Source organism: Rousettus aegyptiacus, unplaced genomic scaffold (genome assembly GCF_014176215.1).
Source record: "Rousettus aegyptiacus isolate mRouAeg1 unplaced genomic scaffold, mRouAeg1.p scaffold_m13_p_8, whole genome shotgun sequence".
NCBI lineage: Eukaryota > Metazoa > Chordata > Mammalia > Chiroptera > Pteropodidae > Rousettus > Rousettus aegyptiacus.
The window spans coordinates 90,407,038-90,429,014 of NW_023416311.1; the positions used below are offsets into that span (position 1 = coordinate 90,407,038).

The 21,977-nt window shown below is 40.6% G+C and overlaps 1 protein-coding gene across 4 annotated transcripts in view; it reads left to right on the top strand.

Moving 5' to 3' along the window:
- LIFR (LIF receptor subunit alpha) overlaps positions 1 to 21,977 on the top strand; it is a 104,027-nt gene that overhangs the window by 29,645 nt on the left and 52,405 nt on the right. Inside the window, exon 1 of one of the 4 annotated variants that reach the window (XM_036226191.1) lies at positions 6,042 to 6,058. The exons of 1 other annotated variant lie outside the window; for it this stretch is intronic. The gene's annotated coding sequence lies outside the window, so the exon portion shown is untranslated. Of the gene's footprint in view, positions 1 to 6,041; positions 6,059 to 6,590; positions 6,893 to 7,117; positions 21,268 to 21,977 lie in introns of those variants that run through there. 2 more of the 4 variants (XM_036226189.1, XM_036226190.1) reach the window with 2 other exon arrangements.

Here is a 21,977-nt window from a genome sequence, read left to right on the forward strand (position 1 = left end):
TACTAACAGCTCTAAAATGTAACCTAAAAGCTGTTTGGGTTCATTTAACCCATTGTTATCCAAACTTCTTTGATTAGGGAGCCTCTTTTTTCATAAAACTCTGATTAACTTCTCAACATCTTTGGAAACCAGTGAACCAGAATAGGGAGGTACAAGATAAGGGAACTAAGCATGAAATATTATTAGATCTGTTGCTGTTTTAGCGGCTGGTAAAAGTGAATTTTTTTATATTCCCCTTGCCCTTCAATAGAAAATAGAAAATACCAAAAATAAAGAAAGTGTTAGTTTTAAATCAAATATATATATATATATATATATATATATATATATATATATTTATTTATTTATTTATTTTGACATTCGGCCACTAGGAAATTTTTAAAATCAAAGGAACAACAAATTTTCTATATTTTATAGTCTGAATATTATATGTTAACTTTTAATACTTTTCTGAGCTGTAATTAACCTTGGGCTTTTGAGAAATCAAATGTTAAGTTTTAAACATTTAGTACAAAAAAATGAAAAACAGCAATAGAAACCTATTTATTTATAGGTAATTCATAGAAAATTAATTTCAAATCAGTTATTTATTTATTTATTTATTTATTTATTTATTTATTTAGGGGGAGGCGCTCAAGCTAATATAGTAAATTCTGACCATCTTTTAAAAGGATCTTACAATGTAAACTTTGTGAAGATAAAGACTAGTTTTTTTGTTCACTGTTGTATCCTTAGCATTTATGTGTAGTTAAGTGTTCTACAAATATTTGTTGAATACAAACTTAAAAATGTAATAATGATTACACAGAGGTATGTATTTATCCCGCCTCATGTTTCTTCATAAACCTGCTCATCACACCTCCTTTCAGATAGGAATTGGCCTTTTCTCCACTGCTCTCATCACAAATCTGTATAGCCATCTGAAAATTTCTATGTTTATTCATGATCTCTCCCCCTCTCTTCTTGCCCTGCATTGCAAAATTAGTTTGGGTTGCATTTTTACCACTCGTAGGAAAGGAATCTTCATTGATCAATCTTCATTGAGATCTATTATGTTGAAAATTATATGGAATACGAACATTCTTTGTTCTTTGACTGAAATGTTTTATTTTCTAAAGATGGATATATGTATTGAAAATTCAGGGTTCATAAACTGAGTATAATTCTAAGAAAGGCCTAACTAAGCCACCGTGTTTGAAATAGAGATGTAATACAGCATAAGCAAAAAGAACATTCTCTCTAAATCCAGTGGAAGTATCTGGGGGTGCTCCTGGCTGTTGGGGGTTCTGCATATAAAGATACTTTCATAATGAAGGAAGTAGTCACCCCAGAGAGGTAAACGGGAGTGTGAAAATATAATCATAGGGTCTCAGTGCAGAGGGGAAAGGCTTGGGGACAGTGAGTGAGCCAGGCCCTACAGAGATACAGTGATATAGAATATGGCAGAACTCAAACAATGCTCAGAAGAAATAGCACATCATCTATCTCAATGAGTAATGAAATCTGAAACAGGGATGTACAAGAGAAAGAGATTCAAGCCAACAAAGGCAAAGCAGAGGAGCATTTTGGACTAAGGAGAGACTGAAGAACATGCCTTAGGGATAGGAAGGGCTTTGAGTAGCTCTTGGTCAAAAAACAACTTTGTCAAAGCCTTGCTTACAGCAGTAGCAAATTGTAGATGAGGACCTAGTAAAGCTCCTGAAATTTGTAGTAGTAAAAGATTTAGTGGCCAGCACTGATAATGGAATGTAGAGTTCAATAATTAAGAGTGTGGGTTTTGGCCCTAGGCTGAGGTAGTTTGAATTGCGCTGTGGTCAATATCTGTGTGGCTTCCTTTGTAAATGGGGATGACAATCCTCCCAGCAACTCAAGAGTTGCCAAGAAGATGGAATGAGTTGGTACACAGTACCTGGCGTGTGTAAGTGCTCAACAAATGTTCATTGCTGTTACCTAAAATCCTACTTCTAGTCAATGTCTTCTAAATTATTATATTGACTGTGGAATTAGATGGTCCATTCAATCTTTTTAACTTCTTTGAGCTTTGGTCTCTTTATCTGTAAAATGGGACTAATACTTATAATACAAAAAAGTGCCTAGCACTTGAGACTATGTTAATAAGTATTATGTTATTTATGCCAATAACTATTAATATTAATCTCCCAACCGAAGGGTCACAAGTACAACTATCTGTTTCCTGGAGTTTAGGAAAAAAAAAAAAAAATCTACTGAGCTTAGATTAATTGGTGCAGTGCCTTGGTGTATAGAATGAGATTTTGTGAGTACTTGAGTTTGAAGTAAATGGTATCTTAATTTAGTACTGTTAAAGTTTCTGTCAGTTCTTTGAGCATAAGTATCTGCGATTAAACGAAATAGCCAGAAACCCAAGGGCGTGTCTTATAAAGAATCTCAGAGCTACAGACTTTCTCTTCGAGAGTGGTGTCCTCAGTTACCTCAAGTTCCAGAGGGGAAATCATCAGCAGAAATGTTCCTGTTTACCAGAGCTGCCATAGTGATGGCCATTTTTGTTTTCCGATGGGAGACTCAGGTAGTGTACCAGGTTAGGTACCCAAAGGAAACCCTAGAGACATGCTGTTTTTTGAAATTAATTATTTAACTAACTGTTTTTCAGCTACCCAATGTATTGGAGACATTGAATTAACCCTGTTGGCAAATGGGTAACCACAGAAAATTCTTCACAGTCAGAAACTGAAAGCACAAACTCATTCTCTTTTGGTGTGAGGTTTATTTGTTTGTTTGTTTGTTTTTGTTTTGTTTTGGTGTTGTACGGACCAAAGGCTATGGATTAAATGCAATACTCAGGATAATATATTCAAAGATTTAAGGAATTTGGGTCTAATTTCAAACTACTCCACTACCTCTAGCTTGACCTCAGCTCAATTCCTTACTTAATCTTCAGGCTTCTTTCGCCATCTGTGCGAGATGCCTCTGGCAACACACTGAATGCAGTAGCTGTAGGAATAAATTAAATAATGAGCTTAATATCACCACTGAGAATGGAGTAAATTGCTCTTTGGTGGGATCCATTAGAACAACTGAGAATATTAGTACAGGATTCCGGGTCTATGATGGACTGTAATGTCCCTGACTCCCTCTAGACAACAGATAAAGAATACAGGGGAAGAAAGGGAAAAGCAGGGACACAGCAGAGGGCTTGGTAAGTCAAAAGAGGAGCTAAAAGGTGAAGGGATGGAGGACTCTAAGAGAAGATGGAAGGTATGAGTAGAGATGTGCAGAAAAGAGAAGGTGGGAGTGGCAGGGAGGAAAACAAGAAAATTACTGAGAGGAAGAGCAAGTGTTTGAAATGAAGATTCTAATCAGACAGTAGTTTGTTGGGATCAAATGGGAGGTGTGGAGAAGGGGGCAGAGTTGAGGGGGCTGGCAGGGTTTATTCCAGAAAGAAGGTTTGCTAGGAGTGGCCCCCTCATCCTTTCCACATTCCTGGTACTCCTCTTCTTCAACCCTAGGCTTCTGACTCTAAGTATTAGTTTAATAGCTTAGGATATTAACCTTTCAAAACTATAAGAAATTTTAAGATTCTTGAGGTAACAAGTCTTAAAGACCCAAGAAGTTAACTAAATGTTACTCTATTGGGGGGATAGGATCCTTATTCAGTGCTTCTCAAATCAAATAATTAAGTGCAGTCACATAGGACAGGAGACAATGGGCAAACAATAAAAGGAATAAGAGAAAAAAGATGATTTTATGGTTATCTTAGTGATATCTGTTTACTCCTCATAGTCCCCTAAGCTTTACCCACTAAAGAAAACAGGATTTTATAACCACCTCTCCTAGCCCCAAAGCAAGCTCATATATTTACTTTGATTTAGAAGTGGTAGTAGAAATCGTAATAATGATAATATTCGCAGCTAGTATTTATTGCTTACTTTATATTAGGCACATACACCATGCATTCTTCCAAAAAGGATTTGAGGTAGTTTACAATAAAAGTCAAGCTGTGAGAGTGGAGGAAAAACTACACATACACACCTCGGCTGAGAAAAACTATAGCAAGTTTAACACAGCAGTAAGTGGTTTTACAGAAATTAACTCCTTTGTTCTCTCCATCACCCTATAAAATCAGTACATTTAAAACCCCTTTTTATGGAGAGGGACACTGGGAAAACCAAGATTTGATATGTCTTTGGCTTGCCTACAAAGGCCAGTATTAAACGAACAAACAAACAAATAAAAAACAACTCTGTAAGAGTCTCACTACTTTCAACAACAGCAATTTCAAAGCTGTTCACCAGAAAAAGTATATTCGCTGTGCCTGCCACCAAAAGATGGTCAAAACAGTTGTTGTATAGTATTTCTCTTAACTTAGATTTCTGAATATTCGTCATTTAAAGATCCGATGACACATTCCCCTCAGAGCTTGGGCCAGAAAAGACTTTCTCCTAAGTAAGCTGTTTGATTCCTTCTACTTGACAATGAAAATTATGAAAATCTTCATTTTCCCTATTTCGCTTGGCTATGAGGAAGCTTGGAACTAAGTTTTGTGCTCAAATGCTATTGTTAGTCTCAGCCAGAATTTTCTTGACTTTTTAAAAAAATGTTTGTCTTTCATTGCAAACCACCTTAAGTCTCTCAAAGAAAGCATGGTATAAACAAACAAACAAACAAAATACAGTCCTATTGGGGCCATGCTAGGGATATAATAATTTACCACAATATTTTACATAACACCCCTGAAATCTTTTTATTTGAGAGTATTCCAAACAATCCTGGGCAGATACCATCGTTCATGGTGTTTATCGCATTTTTTATGCCCCTCAAATAGCATTCTAAACCACTTTGGGTAAAGAACATAACATCTAGAGAAAATTAGCTGATTGCTCTCATATGTCTTCTTGTACAGGGATCTAATTAAAAGTTTTGAATCGTGTCCAAAACTGTGCTCTAAAATAAACCAATTTAAATTTACATTTATCAGTCAGGCTTAAAATGAAAAATAGTTTCACTCATTTCAATGAGTCACTGGTTAATAACTATGCTCAATTTGTATGTTTTTGATTCCAGAATTTCTTCCAGGAACAAAGCCATATCTTGTTCCATTGATTGATAAGACACTATATTACATGTTCTATCAGCCATCCCTAGAAGCCTGCTGACAAGCCAATTTAATAGCAAAACCCCATTATCTCACACTTGCTGCTTTTGTGAATGACCCATCCTCTCCAAAAAACAAAGCCTTTCATTTCCAGAACTTTTATTACAAGTGCGATTTCTTTTGCTCTACCCACTTCATTTTAGTAATGTAGCAGCTTGACTATACTGACTCCATTTTATTTCTTCATTTTACTCCTCAGAATTGTTTAGTTTTGGTGTTCATGGGTAGAATTGGGCATCAGGCCACACTAGTAGGGACCGTTTCTTACCGTGAAACATTTTCATCTGCAAAACCCAATATACTGGCAGGTGTTTTGTCCCCCATTTTAGTTACATTATCAACAGGGAAATGTTATTTCAGAAAATAAGCTTCATTTTGCCAATTTATAAAATGCTTTGTAATTTCATCCAAAGGTCTCTAGAAAACACGTTGGCCTTAGTGCTAGTGCTTCAAATAAATCACAAATGAAACAAACAAGCTGGTTTCTTATTGAAGGTATGTCTGCAGAGCCCTGTGACTCTGCGTGCCAGGGGCTCTGTCTGGCACATTTCTGAACTTTGCAAAATTAATTGTGCCGAAGAGAACATCATCAAACGCGTCCGGCATAAAGCGTAAACATCTTCAAACCATGATTCTGTGCCATCGAACGCTCTCCAGCTAATTTCATTTGGTGCATTACTCTGGAAGAAAATCGAGGCCAAGTGAAACTGCGGAAATGGGAACAATGCAGGGAGGAAAAATCTCACCCCATTAAGGGAGCCGTTTCTTCTCCGCACAAATAAGCCCACCACGCCTTGGAGCCACGACTATAAGGCTCCAGGATATTCTTAAGAGTGCCCCGCGGGCCCTCTGGGACTGCGGGAGCCCTGCACGGGGGAGGAGGAAGGTGGCCTAAGCGGCAGCGCCCCAGCCCTAAGGGCATTTTAGGTAACTCATAAAACCTAGGCAATCGTCCCCCTCCCTCCCTGCCCACTCCGAGTGGCAGAGCTGTTTATCGTGTGTATTTACAGAGGAAGCTGAAAAATGGCCCCACGTTTTCCTCTCGTCTGAGCACTGTGTTTGCAAAGCGCATGGACAGCGCTTTGGGAGCTGTTCTCCTTCCCACAGGGCCGCCGCGCACTAGGCCCGCCTTGCGTGAGGATTTGCACGGGCCCCGCGGCTTCGCTCCCCCTGGCTCTTCCATGACCTTCCGAGAACAGCTTCGGGACGCGACTTGCCGCCGAAACGCCGCTCGGCGCGCGGGCGTCGCGCGCGGCCGCCCTCCTCCGACTCCCCGCGGCGGCGTCGCGAGCGAGCGGCGGCCGCGCGCGGCCGGGGCGGAGGGCGGCGGCGGGGGCGCGCGGCCGGCTTCCGGCGGGGGGGGGGGCGGGGGGGCGCGGGCGGCGGGGCGGGGCGCGGGGCGGGGCCCGCAGCAGCACCCCCCGCGGAGTGGCGTGCTGGCACCGCCCCCGCGCGCCGCAGACCCGGCTGGAGCGTCTCAGCCGTGGCGGTGGCCGTGGCCGTTACCGTTGCCTCCGCGCGGCTCTGGCGGCGGCCGCGGCTCTCGGGGCTCGCAGAGGGCAGCGGGCCGCCCCTCGCCAGTGGCCGCCTCGCGCAGTCAGAGCTGGGACCGGGCGGCGAGGTGGCGGCGGCGGGTCGTGTCCGGCCCTCCTCCTCCTCTCCAGCCCCGGGTGACTGCGGACTCCGGGCAGCCCCCGGGCGGCGGCCACGGCAGCAGAGCGGACGGCGGGGGATGGCGAGATAGCGGCGCGGGAGCGGCCCGTGAGTGCTGGGCGCGGGTGGGCGCGGGTGGGCGCGGGTGGGCGCGGCGCGGGCAGCGCGAGCCGCGGAGCCAAGAGCACGGTCCCCGGGGCGCGTCGCCGCCAGCTCTGGCGGCCCGGGCAGGGTGAGGGGCAGCGCTCCGGCCGGCTCGGTCCCAGCGCCTGGAGCGCGTCCGAGATGAGTGACCCGGGCGGGGGGGGAGGGGCGAGCGCTCTGTGTCGCGCTGCTCCCCGCGCGCCCTTGGGCCACTCTCGGGTCCCGGAGGGCGCCGACTCCGCGCTTGCAAACTTTTGCCCCACGTAGGGCTTCGGAGACCAGAAGCTACCTGGGGGATGGGAAAGGAGCTTTAATTTCTCTTTTCCTTTCGGAGATGTAATCAAGCAAATGAGTTCGTGATCCAGGGCTGCAACTCTTCCTTAAACTAGTTCTTCGTCCCCTCTGTGTTTATATTCTACTATTTGATTTACTCATAGTTTTACGCTTATATCCCAAGGCGTTACACTGACTAAACGCAAAGTTAACGCGTTGGCGATCACAGTTAGGCTTCATGAAAAATGCCACAGCTGATGTGTTGTCTAATAGAACAGAGCTGGAATCACGAGTTCTGACCTACAGAAAACTGCACATCAAGTATTGTGAGTTTACATCTGGGTTTGCGTGATGGGATTCTGATGTTCACCTCTGGCTACCAAAAAATACGAGGTCTTTTATTTGCAGTTGAGCATCTTTGTGTTCCTTTTTCTGTGGGTGTGTTTAATACAGTCAAATATTGATATAACGTGTGAGGTGTTATGGTGGTGTTTGTGTGGATGTGATTTTTGCATTTCTCTGTGTTCAAGATACATTGAATGGAAATTTTCAATTTAAAGTTTTCTCTCCTATTTGTTCGTTTTCAGTTTCAGCTTTGTCATTAAATTTTTAAAAATTGCTTGGAGTAAAATTAATGTGATTTAGTAGTATCATTCCGCGTTACAAAAAATGATTCCTGACTTAAATTTAAAGCCAACTCCTCTCCCCTACAGATGAAGATACTTTCATAAGTGTTTATTTAGTGCAAATGATTCTTGCTCCTCACCTTGAGTGATTATTTTGCCACAGATCTGAAATCATATTTCATTAATATCAGAGGGTTCCTTGTCTGAGCCTGGCAGAGGAAAGGAATCCTAAGTATAGTGTGTTTTTAAAACAGGAGACTGTCCTCTTGTCTCTGATTTTCTCTTTCATAGCCAGATAGAAACTATATTGGTTTGGAGTCTTCATTAGGTAGTTACACGCTCAATTTAAATATGAGGTATGTTTTTTAGGTGAACCGAGCAGCTATTTCCCTTCTAAGAATTGAATTGAGGCTTATTTGCTTTGTAGTAGGTGAGATCACAAGCGTGCTTCTCTAATTAGCGGAGACTTGGATTCTCTTCTGGGAATTAAGGATCAGGAACTGTGCGGTCAAAGAGAATAAACTCTTGTGTTTTTTGAAAGCTTTTGCTTTTTGATGGTTATCCTTGAGTAATATGTTGGTAATAGTTTGAAATATTTCGATATTAAAATGTATCACATTAATTTGGGGGGCAGGCAATTTGTGCACGTTGTAGAAGATTCAATAGAAACCAAAGCTATAGAATGGAAATTATACCTCTCTCCCCTGATGCCCTGTTCTTCTCCCCAGGAACCAGGGTTGCTGGCTTCCTTGTGTATATTTTTCCAGATATAACCTATGCTGGTATAAACATTTAATATGTATTCTTTTTGCTTGTCTTTCCACAAATAAGGACATATTGTATACTCTGTTCTGCACCAGCTCCCCCACCCTCCCTGCACAGTACTAAATCTTGGCAGTCTCTATATCAGTACCTAAGAGAGCTGTCTCGTTGCCTCACAGCTGAGTACTCCATTAAGGAGAAACCATAATTGATTTAACCTCTTCTTTATTGAGATATGTGTAGGTTGTTTCTGATATTTTGCTATAAAATTGTAAAACATTAGTTTTTGAGGTTTTTAAGTGGATTTCAATTATTCCCAAAGGCCCAAAGGTAATAGTAACTTACTTCTTTGCATCACATTCCAGGAAATAAATGTCCGTTCTCTCTGATGTACATCTTTTGCTTTTATATAATTTTAGAGTGATCCAAAAAGAGTTTTGGTTTCTTTGTGGTGAAGCATGAGCTGTTATGACCAGTAAATAAAGTCATGGTCCTTGATTAACACCTTAGCTCTCTGTTTTAACACAAGGAATAAAAGAACAGATGTAAAATTTTAAGGATAATCTGTAAGAAAAATTCTCGAGAGTTTAAATATTTTTGAATATGTAGAAAAGTCTTGTACCTTTGATTAAATTGAAGATAATGGTAGTTGGTGTTTTATAGGCACTAAATTCCCTGCTTTTGTAGATTGTTACCCATATTTCACATTTTAATGTTGCTATAATGCGGTTACAAATTGTACAATTTGGAAGGTTACTGATAAAGTCTTAAGGGGGAGTATGCTCTTAGAAAATATTTGGCTCTTTTATTTTAAATTAAAAATTGAAGTCTCTTGAGTGCTCAGAACAGAATAAATTGTAGAAGTAATGCTAATCCTAGAAATTGAGTCTAATACATTATAAAATTTCAGTATTAGCCAAATTGAACTTTACATTTTCATTGTGTTTATTTTTGAGAATGTTTTTAAGATTAATGTAAGCTATAATCTTTTTGTTTTAACTGATCAAACAGATCTTTTAGCATTTAAAGTGTTTTTTTGTTTATTTCCTTTATTATTTGGTACGTGTCATTGTGGTAAAAAACTGCTAATGTTGCCTATATTTGCTCTCCTTAAATAAGTATTTATTGAGCATCTGTTATATTTCAAGCAACTTCTAGGGACTAAGAATATAGCAGTGCACAGGACAGCCAGGCTCCTCTGTGAGTCTGATAGTGGGTGACAGAAATAAAGCAGAGAAGCAATAAAGGAGATAATATCAGATAGTGATAAGTACTGGAAAAGCAATAAAATAGGGTTGCCATGGTGAAGAGAGGGGGATGAGCGGAGTACTGTTGTTTTAGATTAAGTGGTCCTAGAAGCCTTTCTGAGAGAGATGAGCCCAGAGTTGAAGGGCAGGAAGAAGCCTGTGCTTCTGGAGATCTGCAGTGGGAATGGTTCAGGCAGAGGGAACAGCAAGTGCAAAGGCCCTGGAGTGGGGCCGAACCTCACACGCCAGAGGAACAGAGCTTGTCCTGTGTGGCTGGAGTTTCAGATAAAGGAGGAAGGGGGGACGTGGCAGGCAGAAGAGAGCAGGCGCTGGGATGGGTGCCCAGTGGATTTGCATATGTCAAGGAATGTTTACAGAAGTGGCATAGAGAGACCTTGGAGGGTGGATTTTCTAGACCCTCTGGAAGCTCTGGAAGGGTTGGCACAGATCTGCTTGTTCCTCATTGCTTCCCCAGCACCAGGAACAGCCTCAGTCACAATGGGCTGTGGATATTTGTTGAAATAATAAATAATCAAAGAGTTTTAAAAATAAATTTGCCTGATTTTTGTCAAAATGCTTAGATTCAGAAGTCTTGTATCTATCTAGGCTTTCTGTCTTGGCTCTGGCCCTTGACATTACCAAATCTGTTGTACCATTAACACAGTCCTTCAAATTACTGCTTTAAGTCAGTTGCATTTGATTGCTATCTTATGCAGTTAAAGTCTAAAGCCTTAACACTTATAATTTTCCAGGACATTATAGTGATTTCTGAGTCATTTAGTCAGAAGTTTCATCTTTGATTTCAGTGGATTAGCCATTTACTTAAAGGTAAAATATTCAAAGATGCCTTTTTTTTTTTTTTTTTTTTGGTATATGGATGTCTTAATTATTTTGGGTTGATGACAGACTAATGAACACATATATGTGCTTTATACAGGTATTTTCTTTTTTTTCCTCACGGAAGAATGTGTGCATGTTCTATTTTAGGGGATATCGGGAACTGGGTATTTCCTCTTCCCAACTTCTAATCTGTTTGTCATTCTAAATATATGTTCCTTTATGTTAGTTGAAAGCTTGGGGAATGAGTTTTTGCCAAGCAATTGTAGTCTGTTGTCTTTCTTTTAACTGTGACTTTTGGGCTCCTGTTCAACATCAGGAGTTTTGTGATCTTGCAGATTGAGGGTTTTTAATGATTTAATTTCCTATTTTAAATGGTTGATACAAGAACCCAGTAAGTTACCTTACCATGTAAGGTAATTTTATCTTCCAGTCCTCTCTCATGAGCCCTGTGCAAACACGATGTAAAGGATGGGTTCTCTGATTCCTAAATCTTAAGTAAAGTCGCCCTCGTCACTGTCATTGTAGTGAAGGTTCTTCAGGAAAAATAGCAGAGGCACATAAGCATCTGTTTCAATTGTTACTGGTTGTGGTAAATTTAGACACTTAGATGTTTGAGTTAACGTACTTTTACTACTTCCTTTACATTTCCTTTGTGAACTGTAGAGATGCAGGAATTCCAAATTTGTCTTACATTGTCTATAATTACTGCACAGACCTCAGCAGTTGTTGCTGCGGAAGTTGCTCCTGTGAGTAAAGATTGTGTTTGTCAAATGCTGTTTTATACTTTTATGTTGGAAGTTGAGGAAAAATTCTGTGAATTTTCATGTACTTTTGCACAGAGGTGAAAAACTCTTGGTTCTTACTCATTCTTCTGGTTTGTAGGGCAGTACTGAGGAGGGCTTGGAATATGTACATGTGTATCTATGTTATAGTCAGTACCCTTAAAGACCACAAGGAGGCGATACCACTTCCTGAAAGTCTTTGTGTGGCTTTTCCCTAGAGAGGGGCTTGAGATCCTGAGAGCCCTTGCTATGCCTTCCCCTAACTGCTGTCAGGAGCAGGCCTTCTCCAAGGAGACCCTGGATTCAGTGAGAGTTGAAATAGTGGTGGCAGACACATCTGGTGGACAATAACAAGTAGTGGCAGAAGTAGTGCCTCCCATTTCTAATATTAGAACAGCTAATGGAGCAGTGAGTTATAGGCATTCTGTAGACAGAATTGTGTGTCTCTGTTGAGCTGAGGGGAGGGAAGCCGAAGGGAGGGTTCACCACCAGGACTTCAGTGCTGCAGCCCCTGAGGGTGCCAGCATGCCACCTTAAAGCCGGAGTGCCAGCCATTCCTATCCACTGCTATACCAGTGAGGTCCTGTGTCACATTTCATGCCTTAGTATTTATAGTGCAGTACAAAAGTGAAGGAAGCAAGAATGTTTTAGAAACCTCCTCTAAAAAGCAGTTAAGGTTGGGAGCGTAAATCTTAATCTCATTGGAACTTTACCTGTGTTTATTTGTTAAAGATACCTGAATCACCAAAATTTTACCATAGATGTAATTTATTTATTTATTTTTCTGAGTTCATGAAAGAACTACATAGAGCTTAAAATGCAAAGCTCTTATGAGTAGTAGGAACTTAAACATTCAAACAAAACCAAAGGGCGAATAGAATTAGAGCCAGAAGAGACCTCAGATCATCCGGTTAGCTTCCTCAGTTTACTGATAAAGAAATCAAGACCCAGAGGTGTTAGAATTTGCCCGAGAGTCCAGTGGTTCGGGACCGGCACAGTAACGGGGATGTGCAGGTCCCTCAGGCAGAATTCTGCACGGCCCTCAGCACCTCCTCAAAGGCAGGACTCTGTCAGGTTCACCACTGCGACTCCACAGAACAGTGCCCAGCCCACAGTAGGCATGCAGATATTTGTTGAATAAACGAATATCTAAAAGGATTTTGAGAACTTCAGATTGCACGTTAGCTATAAGATAGTATTTATAAAATTTGAAAGACTATATAATTTTATTAGTTTTCTATGAAAAAATAGAACATGTTGCTTTTAAAGTCCAAACTATGAAGCTTAATATTAGCCAGATGGGCAAGTGAAAATACGGCCGTTTACTTACTCACTCAGCATCTTTCTGAGCTCCGTGCCACTGGTTTTCTAATAGTCATTCTTTTAAGTTCAGGCAGCTGGGATCTGATGTCATTGAAATTCGTATTTGAAAACATGTGTACTTTAAAATCTAGCACTTGTTTCCTGAATTGTTGGCTGTTTTTCTAGTTATATTTTATTGATAGTTTCACTGTTTTAAAAACTTAGGGCCATATGGGGATTTGATTGTTTAAAAACAACTCTAGCCAACCGGAGGGTTTTGGAAATTGTCACTTTCAAATGCTGCTGGGGGTGTTTCAGTTGTTACAACTTTCCAGGAGGGCAATTTTATATTACTCATCGAAAGCCTCAAAAATGTGCCATGTCCCTTAGTCAGGCAGTTCCACCACTAGGAACTTAAGGGAAAAAAAAACAAAGCATGTGCACAGAGACCAGTCTGCCAGCGGTGGGTCTCGCCTCCGCAGCGCATGTGGACGTCTTGTTCCTGTCAGTAGATTTCTCCCCCGACAGCAATTCTTAACTCGGTATGAAGTCTGTGTAGTGGGGTATCTCAAAATTGGAAGGAGGCGCTCTCTCAAAGCTTGGAAAAACCTCATTTCCACATTCTGGTGACTTCCACAAAAAAAGTACATGCAAAAAGCCCTCTAATTTGCAAAAATGATTTTTGTGGCTTTGTTTATGGTAATCATAAACTAGAAACAACTTAAGTGCTCAATAATTGAGAGATTAAATACACAAATTGTGGTATATACATGTAGTGGAAAACCCTTTCTTTCTTCATTAATGGTAAGGTAGGAAAGTATTTACTGATGTGGAAAGATACTCAAAATTTGTAAACTGGAAAGGCTGATTGCAAAACAGCACATGTAAGTTGATTTAAGTGTTTTTGTTTTTGGAGAGTGAGTGTGAAAGAGAGAAGGAGAGACAGAGTGTGTGTGTGTGTGTGTGTGTGTGTGTGTGTGTGTGTGTGGTTTTCTACTTAATATGTAGGAAAATGCCGTGACTGTTACTCTTTATTTTCCTGATGTTCACATGTAAAGCATGTTTATAGTAAAAAGAATGGGATCAGATTCCATTGCCTATTTGCCAGTTTTGTGAATTTGGGCAAGTTCTGCATGTTTACTTGTCTGTAAAATGGGAGTAATAACATCCAGCTCATGGTGCCTACAGCTAGAGTTGAATAAATGCTACCTTGACCTCACCAATCTGATATGATTGAGGCCAGTATTACATTCCTGTTAATATGGAATTTCAAAGCAGAATAATTTTATTTTACAACTTATATCAGACTGTTGTGAAAAGCATTCGAGGATATTCTGACAAAATATTTTATTGCTCCAGTTACCGGGAAATATTTTGTTGAGTTTTTATATACCTTAAAACTGAAATGCTCTCTATTGTCAAGAAATTACATTTTGAATCGAGGCTTTTTTCTTCTTTTGTTGTCTTCAATAATCCTCTAAGTTCTTAAAGATCAGGGTCTTTATTATAGAGTTACTAGAATGCAGTGTGATTCATTCATTCAGTAACTATTAAGAGCCTTTTTTTTTTTTTTTTTTTGTCAGGCAGTGGAGTAGGCATCAGATATGCAGCAATGTCCAGGACAGATGGGCCCCACCGCTTGAATGACACGGGACATGCCCAGTACAGTTCAGGGCCGGGAGGCACACACACACAATGGTATTATCAAAGTTGACGGTCAAGTAGGCCTCTCATTTCCTCTCCTGCAATTTTAAAAGAAGCTTTGTTCTCTTGTTACTTTTCAATGAACACAAACATGCCTCCGGCTTATTCCACGTGAGGAGCAGACTAGGTTATTTTTCCTTGACATTCACTTATGATTTAGTGATGACATATTATACATGTGTGAGAATATCCTGGGCTAATAATCTTAAAATTATCACTATATATCTTCTGTGAAGGATTTGCCTTTTTGAGATTATCTTTTATAAAATTACTGAGATGAGTTTCTACTAATAAATTTAGGATGAATGGAATTCCTGGGTATTCTGTTTAAGAAATTCTAGCACATAATCTTACTGAGGACGAGGGCATAAAGCATTCATTTTAAAATAATGTTTCTGTCTGACAGTATATAGAACTACATTAATTTTGTAAATTGTTCCTGATGTAAGGACTTTTTTTTTTTTTTGAGTTGTAAATATTGTGATATAAAGTAGACCCTCAGAAGTCATGAAAGATGTCTGGGAACTTTCATGACAAATACTAACTTAGCATTTTATTTCCCACATACAGCCTAATTAAAAGAAGACGGTTTCACAAGTCATGTTTTCTTGTTCCTGTGTAGAATGCATGGTAGGTTAAGTCATGTCACAGGTCAGAGCCATCAGCACAGTCAACATTTTATTCTTTGTTTATCTCACGTTTTTTCTGTCTACACCATTGCTTTCCATGGCTCACTTTATTCTCCCCTCTCCAACTGGAACCAGCAGTTAGGTTTTTTTTTTGTTGTTGTTGTTTTTTTTTGGTTGAGGGAGTCACTTTTCACGACGAGACACTTTATCCTTCTTAATGAGATGTACTGAGTATGTAATGGCAAATAGAGAGCAACCAAGCTGTGTTGACATGCAGACATGTGGCCAGCTCACCCTTTCTCAAATGCCAGCTTCAATAAAATTACAGATGATTCTGTTTCGGCACTTTCCAGCCTACTTACAAATAGTTAAAGCTGTGATTGCTATACTCTTGCATTTCATGGGCTGTATTGCTGGAATCAGAAACTCCAATGCTTATAGGGAGAGTGAGGTCTCCTGTGTTGCCAAGTGGATCTGATCTGCCTTTTGTCTTTATCCTTTTGATAGAGACAATAAGAACTATATCACTTTCTTCTTCATTCTACTACAAGATAGACAGTAGCGATACTCTAGGTGTAAATGGCAACTGAAATTTGTCTCACTTTGGGGATCAATAAGGAAAGTTACTGGGAAGGTTGGATCTGGAGCGATGTGTCCTAAGTTTTTAAGAATGAATTGGTGTTTGTTAAATGGACAAGGAAGAGTGGAGTGAACAGGACATTCCAGGTAGAGAGTGCAGTGTGTCCAGTAACACATAGGATGACAACCTGGCACGTTGAGCGGAACTCAAGCGAAGGGACACTGTGGGACAGTGGGGAGAGGTGGGATTGGAATGTCAGGTGGCATGAAACAGCAGAGAGCTTCATGCCATGCTAAAGTTGGCACCTCTTTTGATAAACCCGGGAGAGCAATGGAAAATTTCAGGCATGTGAGACTAACATTTCAGAAGACTGGTTCCAGCTACGAAGGGCTTGGTCGTCCAGAGAGCAGTGAGGAGCACTGCAGTGCAGGCCCAGGGGAAGAGCCCCCCAGCCAGGCCCGGCCAGCCCTGGAAGCTGGTCCTTATTTCCTTAAGAATGTTGAGGCAGTGATGACTGCGAGCTCTTCTCATGCCCAAGCCACTGTGCCCTTTTTTTTAAAGCTTCTGATTAAACTTAGTGAAAAAGCACTGATATGTTTCAGGCTTGCAAATACAGATCTGTTGATTCCTTATCCTTAAGTTGCTAAATGGTCAAGGAGTCCCTAAGTGTGGTATTGTAAGAGGAAGCAGGTGAAGTACAGAGTGACAAAGTAGTCACTGGAGCTAAAGTTGTTGGTTGGAGGGTACAGTGTTTCAGTTATAAGAAGAATCATTTCTGGGATCTAATGTACGGCCTGGTGACTTGAAATTTGCTAGGAGAGGAGATGTGAAGCATTTTTACTGCACACAGAAAAGAAGGTAAGAGGTGAGAGATATGTTAATTTACTTGCTTGTGGTAATCATTTCATAGTGTATATGTATAGCAAATCGTCACATTGTACATTTTAAATGTATAGTTTTGTCCATTGTAGTCCTGTAAAGCCAGGGGCAAAAATAGGAAGTAGGTTTCCACCTGGGTAGAGATGGGATAAGAATACTTAGGGAAAGATTTACATTGAAGTGATAATTTTTAATAATTCAGGCAGCAATACAGAATAATAATAGCTTATGTTTGTTTCATATTAATAATGCCTTAATGTTGAGTTGTCTACTTAGTAACTTTTCAGGCTAAAAATGAATCTTCCAATTTTAATACCCCTGAAGGACAGGATTTTAGACACATTTGTGATAAAATGAGACAAAACACTTATCCTTCTTATTATTTTGACAGTTACATTACATTATTGGCCCATTTTACTAACCAGTCTTTTGTGTTTTTCCCATATTTTGCTATTAAATTGTATTTCCTGTGACCTGAATTTTTTCATTTTCTGCATGTTATTGTTCCAAAATCAAAATCATCATTTGAATTTGGACCCTGAAATTATCACGCTAGATTGATCCTATTGGATTAATTTGTTGGATTAATTTATCAGAATCCTCATTATTGCATCGAGTATTTGCTCTTTTGTCCATTTTTTAATCTACAGAGTTGATGAATGTGATTCTTGCATCTTTATCCAATTTGTTAATGAAAATGTCAAGAAAAACAGAACTCTCACATCTGTTCACAGTCTTTGTCTAGGTTGACAGCATCCATTGATTAGCACCTTTTTAAGTCAGGTTGATCGTGTAACCAAAGAACCCCCTTTACTCTTTTTCGTTTTTACCACCTGTATTTCTTCATTGTACTCATAAATATCTTTCACTCACTAGATAAGATCTTGTTCAAACCACGGTGGTGGCTGGTTGTTGTTTGGTTCCCTGAACATAGACTGTCCGACCTTTGTCACGATGTGATAAATGGAAGTGCTTGGTAAAGCAGGCGGTATTTCCTCCAAGAGCAGCATTCAGCTAGGCAGGGGATGGGTGCGATCAGCATCCTCGATCCCATTTTCCATCTCCTAGTTCATAGAGAGGACAAGGTGTCACAGTACAGCTATAAATTTTTAAATGACATTTAAAGTACGAAAGTAAGTCCTGGGTTATAGTTGTATCATTTTAGAACTATTAGGGGATCTGTCCAAGTTCACATACCTGCCACCTAGTAACTGGTGGAATAGGGACCGGAGCCCAGGACTTCTGACTCTGGTTCAGTGAGTTTTTGCTCCACGTTTTTCAGTTTAGCGTGATGGGCTAGAAATGAGATTTGTCGTCAGACCTGGATTCAAATCCACATTCTATGCCTGACTAGCTGTGTGACCTCAAACAAGTGTCAAAAACCTCTCCGTGTCTCATTTTTCTTGTTGTAAAAAGGGGGAGAATAATGATACTTTGTAGGGTTATTACAAGGATTAAATTCTATATTGCATTTAAAGAACTTAAAACAGTATGTGTTTACAATAAGCAATACATAAATAATGCATGATATCTGAAAAATAATATCTGTGAATTCTATATTATCATGGTTGACTTAGCTAAAACCAGCATTTCAACTACATAAAATTATTACATAATTAATATTTCTCCCTCTCTTAGAATTTATAAAGGGCTAATGGATAGTTTTACTCCATGTAGTGGCAAAAAAAAGCCTCCAGCAATTTAAGCTGATGTCTTTTTATTCAAAAAGTTTTTTATAGCAGACTAGTACATTCAGAAACATACCTTTCATTTCTCTTCAGAATTTAAAGAAACCATTGGGTGTTGTCAAAGTGTTTTAAGTCCTCACCAAAGACTCCATCGACGTAGATTTGTTCAGTCCACTCAGTCAATCCTGAGTATCTTGCACATGGGAAGCCTACTCAGATGCAAGATAAATCTATGCTCTCAGGGAGGTCATAATTAATGGGAAAAGATGGGAGGATAGGAAAGAATATTCTCTGTAATATCTGGTATGATAAGACAGTTGCCCCAAGTGCAAGTTCAGTGAAGTGCAGTAGTAGAATTAAGAGCCGAGGGTCTGCAAGATGCCCAGGAGGCAGAGATGCCCCAAGGACGGGGAGCAGAGGAGGAGGGCAGACTGTCTAGTCCAAGTTTGAATTTGAGTTTGTCCCATCTACGTTCTGAGCACTTGGTGGGACAGCCTCCTGATGGTTGGCTTGCCACTTGAACAAATGACGAGGGTTAGAGATGGAGATGTGATTTAAAGCCAGGACAGTCATTGTGGAAGATGGATTGTGAGAGGCCCTTGCTGGAGGCCACGAGATGAAACGAATTAAGTAGTGATTAAATTACCTGTGCCCAAGATGGCTGATCCAGAGCAGTGGAAATGAAAGTAGAGGTAGAGGTGAGTGGACAGAATCAAGGGGTGTTTGGGAGGTCAAACTGGTGAGTGGGTGGAAGAGGTGAGGAAGGAGGAGGAGTGACTCCTGCTCGAGTGACTCAGGAGAGACTAGTGCATGAAGGGGCCTGGGGCACAAGAGAGCGGGTTTGGAAGGGAGAGTGAATTGAATTTTATATGTGGAGCTTTAGAGGAATCTGCGAAATATCTTAAGTGCTGTGTAGTATCAAAATATTTGGTCATTCCTGAAGAACCGCATTTGAATGGATTGATGTAGATAAGCAAGAAATTGTCCAGTAGATGGTTAATCTGCAACTGGAAGGAGGCCAATACTGGAAATACAGATTTGGAAGTCATTAGTTATGAATGGTGGTTAAAGCCACGAGAATAGATAGTGCTGTTCCGTGAGGGAATTGTGGGGTAAAGGAGCAGTAGGCTAAGGAAGTCCCACCGAGGAAACTGAAAAGGAATGATGTCCCGATGGCATCTTGAGTCACTGAGGGAAGGAATGGATTATTTAATTAATGGTGTTGGGATAAGCGTAACCATTTTACAGGGAAGTGAGGGGCTGGATCCCTCACTTACACTGTTCACCAAAATTAATTTCACATGGATTAATGCTTAAAATGTTAAGAACCTTAAATGAACTTGAAAACTACATAGGTGACAATTGAACTAGTCTTGGCATGAGAAAAACGTTTTGGTCAGAAACCATAAAGGACAAAATTGAGAAATCTGACTTAATGAAAAGTGTGACAAAAACCTTATTGGAAAGTAAGAAAGCAAACTAGAAAATATATTTCTAGTTCATGTATGTAACATAGTTAATATGTATCTAATGAATCAGGTAGTAAGGAAAAGATTAATGCATGCCTAACTAAAAAAATGGGTTAAAGATAGAATAAGCAGTTTATAAATAAAGCATTACAAATTACCGATAAATGTATGAAAAGCTATTTTGAATACACAATTAAGGAAATGCCATTTATGGCCTTACAGTTGGAACAAATTAAAATAAAAATTTAAAAAAATAAGATAATCCTTAGTCTTGGTGAAAGCATGGAGAAGCAGGTACTGGGAAATGAAGCTGTTCTTGATTCTTTTTGAAGGTAAGCTTTTATGATGCTTTCTCGCATGTTAAAGATCTCTCGGACAGTTTTGAACAAGAAGAAATGTTCTTCAGGTTGTTTCACGAGAGTGTTTCATCCTTGTGATAGAAAGAACAAGTTTGTTTGTTTGATTTATTAACATATATTGAAGGTTGTTGCATGCCAGTCACTCTTAGAGCCTAGCTGAGGACAGAGTGGAATGAACAGATGTCACGCGTCAGTGTGGCAGAGCCTCCGGAGGATCCTGAAGGATGGGAAGAACTGGAGACTATCGCAAGGGGCCTGCCACAGGGGCAGTGGTTTGAGGGGAAGCCCTGGAACCAGGGGGGGTGTGGAGCGTTTGGTGTGGTTAGCCCTGCTCTGGTGTGGAGTGGGGCGGGACGTTTGGCGGCCACTCGAAGGGCTTTGTCCACCAGGCTGAACCGGAGCTTGATGTTGGAGCAGGGGGAGCCTTGGAAGGGTGATGAACTGGAGTGATGTACTCAAGTTCGTTTTGATGTGCTGAAGTCGGTGATGAACAGGCTCTTGAGTTACCTGGGAAGTCCTCACTGGAGTGAAGGTTACCAAGACTGACATAGAGGAATGTAACAAATTTGAAAACAAAAATGTCTGGATGACTCTGTATAAAAAATTCCCGGGAAATGCAGAAAAATTTAAAAACTGACAAGAAATTCTGTTTGAATCACAGACCAAGAATAACTGTGATTCCTTTGGGGAAACGCTTTCCTGCACGCAGAATGCAGATTAAAGCATGGTAACGGAAACCGTAAGCAACTGAGCTGTCCTCCAGCTTAGATCCCCAGACCGCCCTGGTCACGGTACCCGTAGTGTTTCATTAATGTTTTCACGGTGCCCCTCGGTCACAAGAAATGCCTAACAGTTCTTTTTATGAAGTAGTTAGGTTGGAACCACTCAGTAAGTATTTATGACCTGACACTTTAATAGCAATTTGAAAATTAATGCATATAAACTTAAGGAAAAAATAATTCTTTTAATTCTTAAAAGGCCACACGTGTGACCCCGTTGGGTACTACATAACTTCTCGAACCTTGGAGAACAGCTTGGATGCTGCCACCCTCGTGGCCACTTCTGCCTTGCGTTTCGGATGGTGTTTGTGTTTCTTCACAGCGACCAGTGACCTTCTCCCTCCCCTTCACAAAGACATGGAGTCGGTGAAAGGAATGTGGCGTGGCTTAGCATTGAAACTGATCTACCTCGAGTTAAAGGTTCTGACAGCGGCGCACTGATGTCACTTTCTTTCCTTTGGACATTTAAAATATGCCGTAATACCCAGTCTGTTTGCTTCTGTGGGTTGGGGTGCCTCAGTGCATGGTTTGGGACCTGCAGCCCTAACTTATGTCCCTAGTGTTGGCAGTGCTCGAGGTAGCATGAAGCTTAACAAGCAAAGCGTACTTTGTGCACATACGTTCGTATATGTCTTGCTGTTCATTCATCTGTCAGCCGGCTTAGAGTTTTGGTGTCTGCCTAGTTCCAGATGCTATGCTTAGACACTGGGGGCTAACAGTGAACTGTGAACTCCTCCTAAGGAGTCTATAGTCTGTTGGAGGAATTACAAAATTAGGAAGTGATGCATTCGGGCAGGGGCCAGCAAAATTAACAGAAGGGACCAGGTAGTGAATGTTTTAAACTTTGTAGGCCATGCAGTCTCCCTGGAAGCTACTCAACCTTAACATCATAGTGGGAAAGCGGCCATACATAAACAATGGGTATGGCTGTGTTGTAGTAAAATTCTGTTTACAGGAGCAGAGGTAGATAGCATTTGGCTCAAGGGTTATAGTTTGTCCAACCCCTGTAATGGGGATGTAATTAAAGTTCATGGAAGGAGGAGCAGCTAACCTTTGGGGAATCCTGGAAGGTATTGCCAAGGTGGTGATGAGCTCTTCTACCTCCTACCAGGTTCCCAGGTGAATTGAGG